Consider the following 7,047-nt stretch of genomic DNA (forward strand, 5'->3'; position numbering starts at 1 on the left):
TTTCTGAAATTGAAAGATCAAGTAACTATTCTACCTTTATCATATTTGATTTTGTAAAAGCTAAATGCTCTTCAATTGGCCTATATATTATTAAGAATATTGCACTGCTTAATTTTCCTAGAATTGCTGCTCTTCTTTTTTCCGAAAGGTTGAATTCCCAACTCCAAGGGTCCCCATACTCTGCTTCTACAGAGTATTTTGGAGAACGTAAAAAAATTATTATCCTAAGCTTAGACGACGGGAATAATAAAGAGTATGCCTAATTCACATGACATAAGGAATTTATTTATTTATTTATTTTTTTGGAAAGGGCATAAGGAATTTTTTTAATACAATGAAATAAAGCCCAAAAGAGAGAATGAAATTAAAAGTAATCATGACCATTAACCAACTTAGTTGGCGTGAGTGGCCGTGCACTTTTGTCCTTTAAGAGAGGTTGGGAGTACGAATCCTCTTTCGTATAAAAAAAACCAATGGCAAATTATTGTGTAAGTACATTTTTAATATACAAAAAGTATATTATTAGTTGTGTGAACCGTAATTGAAAACCAAACTCCTTAAGACCTGCTCAGGACACCTCGTGGTCAAAGAAAAAAATAATCATGACCACAGTTCTAATCAAATTAAAAATCAAAGACCAAATCATGTAGATATTCCAGGTTTACTCAAATGTTAGAATTGCAATTAATTAGAATATCTACTATCTACTATACTAATAAGAGCCCAAGAGAATTAGGCCTATAATGGATAGAAAAAATGGCGGTCACAGATTTTAATCAAATGAATGGCTCAGATTGATCAAATTTTAATTTTTCCTTAAGATTTCCTAATTTATCCTTAATGAATATAAATATCCGTTAAATTTTCCGTTAAATATTATCTTTTCCGTTAATTTCTGTTAGTTCACCGTTAACTTACTCATTGATTTCAATAAGAAAGGTTAAGTTCGAACCTCATCCCAATCAAAGTTGGCATAATTAGTACTCTATTTTATTCTTATTAAATTAAATAATAATTTAGTAGCTACAACAAAAAAATAATAAATATGCATTTCTTTAATTTAGAATTATGTGTCTACAATGTCTTTATTCAAAATGAATATTCATTATCAATAAATTAAATAAGAGAAATAATTTCATTAATTATAAACACAAAGAACCAATAACGCCTCTACCAAGGTTTGCACTCATAATTTTTCAAATGAAAGTCCAACCCAAATACCATTAGACCACATACTCCAGGTAGTTATATTGTCATTATTTTTCTCCAATATAAAACTTTTTTACATTCATATTCATCAATTGATTATATTCGCTACAATTTTCCTACAATGTCTTTATTAAAAAAAATTTATTCATTATCAATAAATTAATTAAGAAAAATAATTTTATTAGTTATATTGTCTTTATTTTTCTCCAATGTAAAAATTCTTTACATTCAAATTCATCAATTGATTATATTCACTACATTGTCTATTATCTTTTTTGTGCACTATTTTTTTTAATTAAATTTCAAAGTTATAATACAAAATAATGCTATATATTTATTTACCAAGTATTTTATTAATATCATGAAAAAATTAAAAAAATATATAATTAATAAAGCCAATCATATTAACTACTTGAAAGATTAGTATTCAAATCACACAACAAATTGAAGTGAGAACTATCTCACAATGTCCTTGTTTGACAACCCGTAGTTAGCGGTTAGTGTTAGCGGATTTGACCAGTGAATTATATCAACGGTTGGAAAAAAAGATATTTGGAAAAATTAGCTGTTTAGATTAACATGTAAAATGACCAAATAATAATAATAATAATAATAATAATAATAATAATAATAATAATAATAATAATAATAATATTATTATTATTATTATTATTATTATTATTATTATTATTATTATTATTATTAATATTATTATTATTAATTGTTTTTTAAAAATAAAAAATATAATTAAGCCAATCATATTAATTACTTGGGTGATTTATTGATAAAAAAAAAAGTATTCAAATCACACAACAAATTGAAGTTGAAAACTACCTCGCAATGTCATTGTTTGGCAATCAACAGATAGCTCTTCAATATTAGTATATATTTAATATCTTATGCCCTAATTTTTATTTTCTCTCCCTTATGTCCCGTATTTGGTTTTAACCATACCTATACAATTATTTTATTGAAAATTATAATCAATCTTGACTATATTATCTTGCATTTGTAAACTTAGAATTATCTATTTAAATACACAAATTCAACATTCAATTATCTATGCATGAATAATTTCAATATAATCTTGCGCATTGAGCATTATCTCAATCGCGCATTGCACGTGAAAAACTAGTATATATATATATATATATATATATATATATTTCTACATACAGGTTCAGGTTCAGGTGCATTTAAGTGTTTCCCGTACGGTTGTGCGGGTGATTAATGTGCCCGAGTTTTGTACTTATTAATGTGCGTGAGTCTTGTTCTTAATGTGCGTGAGATTTGTACTTAATGTGCGTATGTAATATTTAATGTGCGTGAGTTTTGTACTTAATGTGCGTGAGTTTTGTGCTTAATGTGCGTGAGTGTGTACTTAATGTGAGTTGTTGTTGAAAGTTTAAAGTGCATGAGTTTTATGCTTAATGTGCGTGAGTTTTGTGCTTAATGTGTATAAGTCCTGTGCTTAAGGTGTGTGAGTGTTGTACTTAATGTGCATGAGTGTATACTTAATGTGAGTTGTTTTTAAAACTCAAGGTGCGTGTGTTTTTGTGCTTAACATGCGTGAGGTCTGTGCTTAACATGCGCGAGACTTGTACTGAACATGCGTGAGGTTGGGTTCTGAAGGTGTTTTATTTGTGCGCATAATGTGCACGTGTTGTGTACTTTAAGTGCGTCAGATTAATACTTAACGTGTGTCCACCTACACAACCGCACGGGAAACTCCAAATGTACCCGATCCCTTCCCACTACATACATATCTTAATATGTTATATGTATTACAAAATATATTACAATTACAATGTAATAATTACATAGTATATATTATTATATATATGTTTATTAAATTACTATATCACTTCAGATTCACAATCGATCTGCTGAGTTAGTGGTAGATCTTCATTAAACGGGATCGCGTTCCATCAATTTTACACATCTACTTTCGGCGGAGACAAATTGAATTTGACAGATTTGAATCGATTGGACAAATCTATGCTCACTCCTAATTTATACGATTGCGAATTTCATTTCGCATAATTCATGCCATTTGAGTTATCATAATATAATTATGGAGCCCCTTCAATATATATATATATATATATATATATATATATATATATATATATATATATATATAGGGATGCACTCAGGTGCGAATAAGTGCTCAGGAGGGAAATGCGAACGAATCAGAGCGCAACACGTGTCCAGATCTAATAACTTAAAAAAAAACGCGGTGGCATTTTCGTAAATAATTGAACATCGAAGTGCAAGTAAAATCACTTACAAGTGCACCTACTTTCACCTATAAGTGCATGTAATTTTGCCTTGTTAGCATTCACTTTCCGCAAACATTCATGCACCTGGGTGTGCTTATAACTATCTGTGCAACTATTTATAACTATAGGTGCAACTACTTATAACTATAGGTGCACCTACTTTCACCTATAAGTGCATGTAATTTTGCCTTGTTAACATTCATTGATCTGAGTTCAGCGGGTAGTAATACCCCTGAAAACCACTCGCAAACATTCATACACCTAGGTGCAATTACTTATAACTATGTGTGCAATTACTTAGAACTATAGGTGCAACTACTTAGAACTATAGGTGCAACTAAGTATTGATGCTCAGTGTAAATTTTTACTTGCACCTATAATACATTTTACATGCACTTGTAATACATTTTACTTGCACTTCGATGTTTAATTATTTACGAAAATGCCACCGCGTTTTTTTAAATAATCAGTGTTTCTCATCCATTAGATCTGGACACGTGGACGAGCAGAATTATTCCTATTTCGCCCCTTGGCGAAGCATTCGCACCTGAGTGCGATATATATATATATATATATATATATATATATATATATATATATATATATATATATAATTTTGGAGCATAATTTGATATTGATTCCTATTAATATGGTAATTTATTTGTACATTGTTAAGGAAAATATAGTACAATTTTTAAGGAAAATATAGTATAATAATACTACATAATTTGCCATGTGAGCAATTTCTAAGATTCATTCCTTTTGTATAATTGGAGTTTTTTTTTTGTGAGATTTATATAATTAGAGTTAATTCCATTTTAATCCTACATTTTTAGCAATCATTATGATGTGCAAGTGTGCACCATGCATGGTGCACACGGATGCGGACGACGCCGTTTCACTATGGTGGAGTAACGGTGCCGTTAGTGCCACTGTTTAACTCCACTAATCAATTTTTTTTTAAACTCCAATCTGCCATTAGCCAAAATAGAGTACCAGTAACCAGTGTGGAGATATAGTTCACTAATTTCTGGATATATAGTTTATTAATTCTGGATATATAGTTCACTAATTCTGGATATATAGTTCATTAATTCTGAATATATAGTTCAGTAATTCTGAATTTATAATTCATTAATTCTGAATATATAGTTCATTCATTCTAAATACACAGGCGCAGCCAACTGCCATAAGCCAAAACAGGGTACCAGTAACCGATGTGGATATATAGTTCACTAATTTTGGATATATAGTTCATTAATTCTGGATATATAGTTCAAATTATGTACAGCATAATGCCGTTAACGACAATAAAAAATGATTTCTTTTAAAAGTCGGACGACGCCGTTTTGCAACCGATGGTGCACACGGTTGCACGGGATAATTTGCCTATTTTTAGGTGTCATTCCATTTTTAGTTATTTAAAAAAAAAAAAAAAAAAACAAAACAAAACAAAACAAAACATTTCTTGTTGGTCTTAATATTATTGTGGCATTACCTTTTTTTGTCTTTCGTCAATAAACATTTTTAAATGACGTTAAATAGGATGACATTTCGGTCTTTTTATATAAAGTGGGTTAACCCGCTATATTTTTATTTTTATTATTTTGAAAAAAATCTCTAATTCGGGGCTAGAGTCTCATATCTTTTTCAATTGCAATCCGCGCCTTCGCAGTAGCGCCTCTAGAACCTGAACCTTCGTAATAGTGGAATCACACATAAATCTAGAAAAAAAAAAAAAGAATTAACAGTTAGAACTGAATAGGTTGAAATGCCCTTATATTCACCACCTTTTAAACATGTTCGTTGATGAAGGACAAAAAATGATCATTCCACAATAATACTATGACCAACAAGCAAGGGATGTTTTGAAACAAAAAGACTAAAAGTGGAAAGTTAGTTATCTATAAATCTAGACCAAAAGTAAAATGAACTCAGTATTTAAACTATTTTAGTATGCAATTATTAATATTTTATATTAATTTTAAATTAAACATTACATTTTAGGAGTTTGGCAGCCCGCTCACCACGTAGTTATTATAAAATGGATCATGGTCCACATATCGCTGTGTGAATCGTGATCGTCGAATGAAACTGAAGTAGAATTAAAATGATACTTTAGGGTATTTTCAAAAAAAAATGATACTTTAGGGTTATTATAATAAATTTAGTGTGTGTGAAAAATGAAACTAAAATACAGAGTATATATATATATATATATATATATATATATATATATATATATATATATATATATATATATATATAGAGAGAGAGAGAGAGAGAGAGAGAGAGAGAGGAGTGATCACATGTGGCCATGTTGTTAGGTGTGGTCATATGGTCAATTATAGACCATTAGATTAGATAGATCTAATGAATCATATTAATCAAGATTTTTTCAGTATTTTCGCGCACATTCATTTACCCAGCGAACTGTAAGGGTAAACTTGTCATAAAACACCGGAATAAGGAAAATCACATTGTTGTGTATTTTATTACACTATTGGTGCATGTTGTTAACACTGTTGGTGTATTCTGGAACTCGACCGCTATAAATGGCCACTGTAATTACCATAACACGGGAATACACCATTGGTGTGTTTCACTGTGGTGTGTTTTATTACACTATTGGTGTATGTTGTCAACACTGTTGGTGTATTCTGGAACCCGCCCGCTATAAATGGTCACTGTAATTACCATAACACCCCCACTTACTAAAACGCGCGAAAATCCTCAGAATTACCACAGCCTTTAGATTAAACTGATTCAACGACACAGATACGACCACACGACCACACCTAATGACATGACCACATATGAGCGATTCTCTCTCTCTCTCTCTCTCTCTCTCTCTCTATATATATATATATATATATATATATATATATATATATATATATATATATATATATATATATATATATAAAAGTAAAATTCTCATAGTCAAATTTTTCCCCAAAACTTAGAGGCATTTCTATAATATCTGTGTATATATAATTAGTCTATACATATATTCGTGTATTCCTACCTTTTAATTAGGTATAGATTATGAATAATTAATATAAACGTGTGTTCAGTAATAAATTATTTATGTATAGATTAGGAATAATTTTGTGTATTTCTACTTTTTAATTAGGTATATATTAGGAATAATTAATATAAATGTGTATTCAGTAATAAATTATTTATGTATAGATTAAGAATAATTCTGTCTGTTCAGAATATTATGTTAATATAACTCATTAATTATGGAAAGTATATATTTGTGTATTCCTTTTAATTGTAAGGAATATTACGTGTGAACTAGAGGAAAATAAATATTACGTAACTGCTAATTTACATCTACATCTACATCTACAATTCTAATAAGAGCCATGCTAAGTCCTTATCTGGAACAAAATAAAAATGTCGTTAGTATTGTTTCATAAAACGAATAGTTCATATTATTTTGATTTTAGTATTTTTTAATGATTTTTCTTATTTACCCAATTATATTATTTTCTTCCCTTAAATAACCTAAATTTCGTTAGTATAAACTTTAGTAACGGAATATTCT

This window comes from Ipomoea nil, unplaced genomic scaffold (genome assembly GCF_001879475.1).
Source record: "Ipomoea nil cultivar Tokyo-kokei standard unplaced genomic scaffold, Asagao_1.1 scaffold1310, whole genome shotgun sequence".
NCBI lineage: Eukaryota > Viridiplantae > Streptophyta > Magnoliopsida > Solanales > Convolvulaceae > Ipomoea > Ipomoea nil.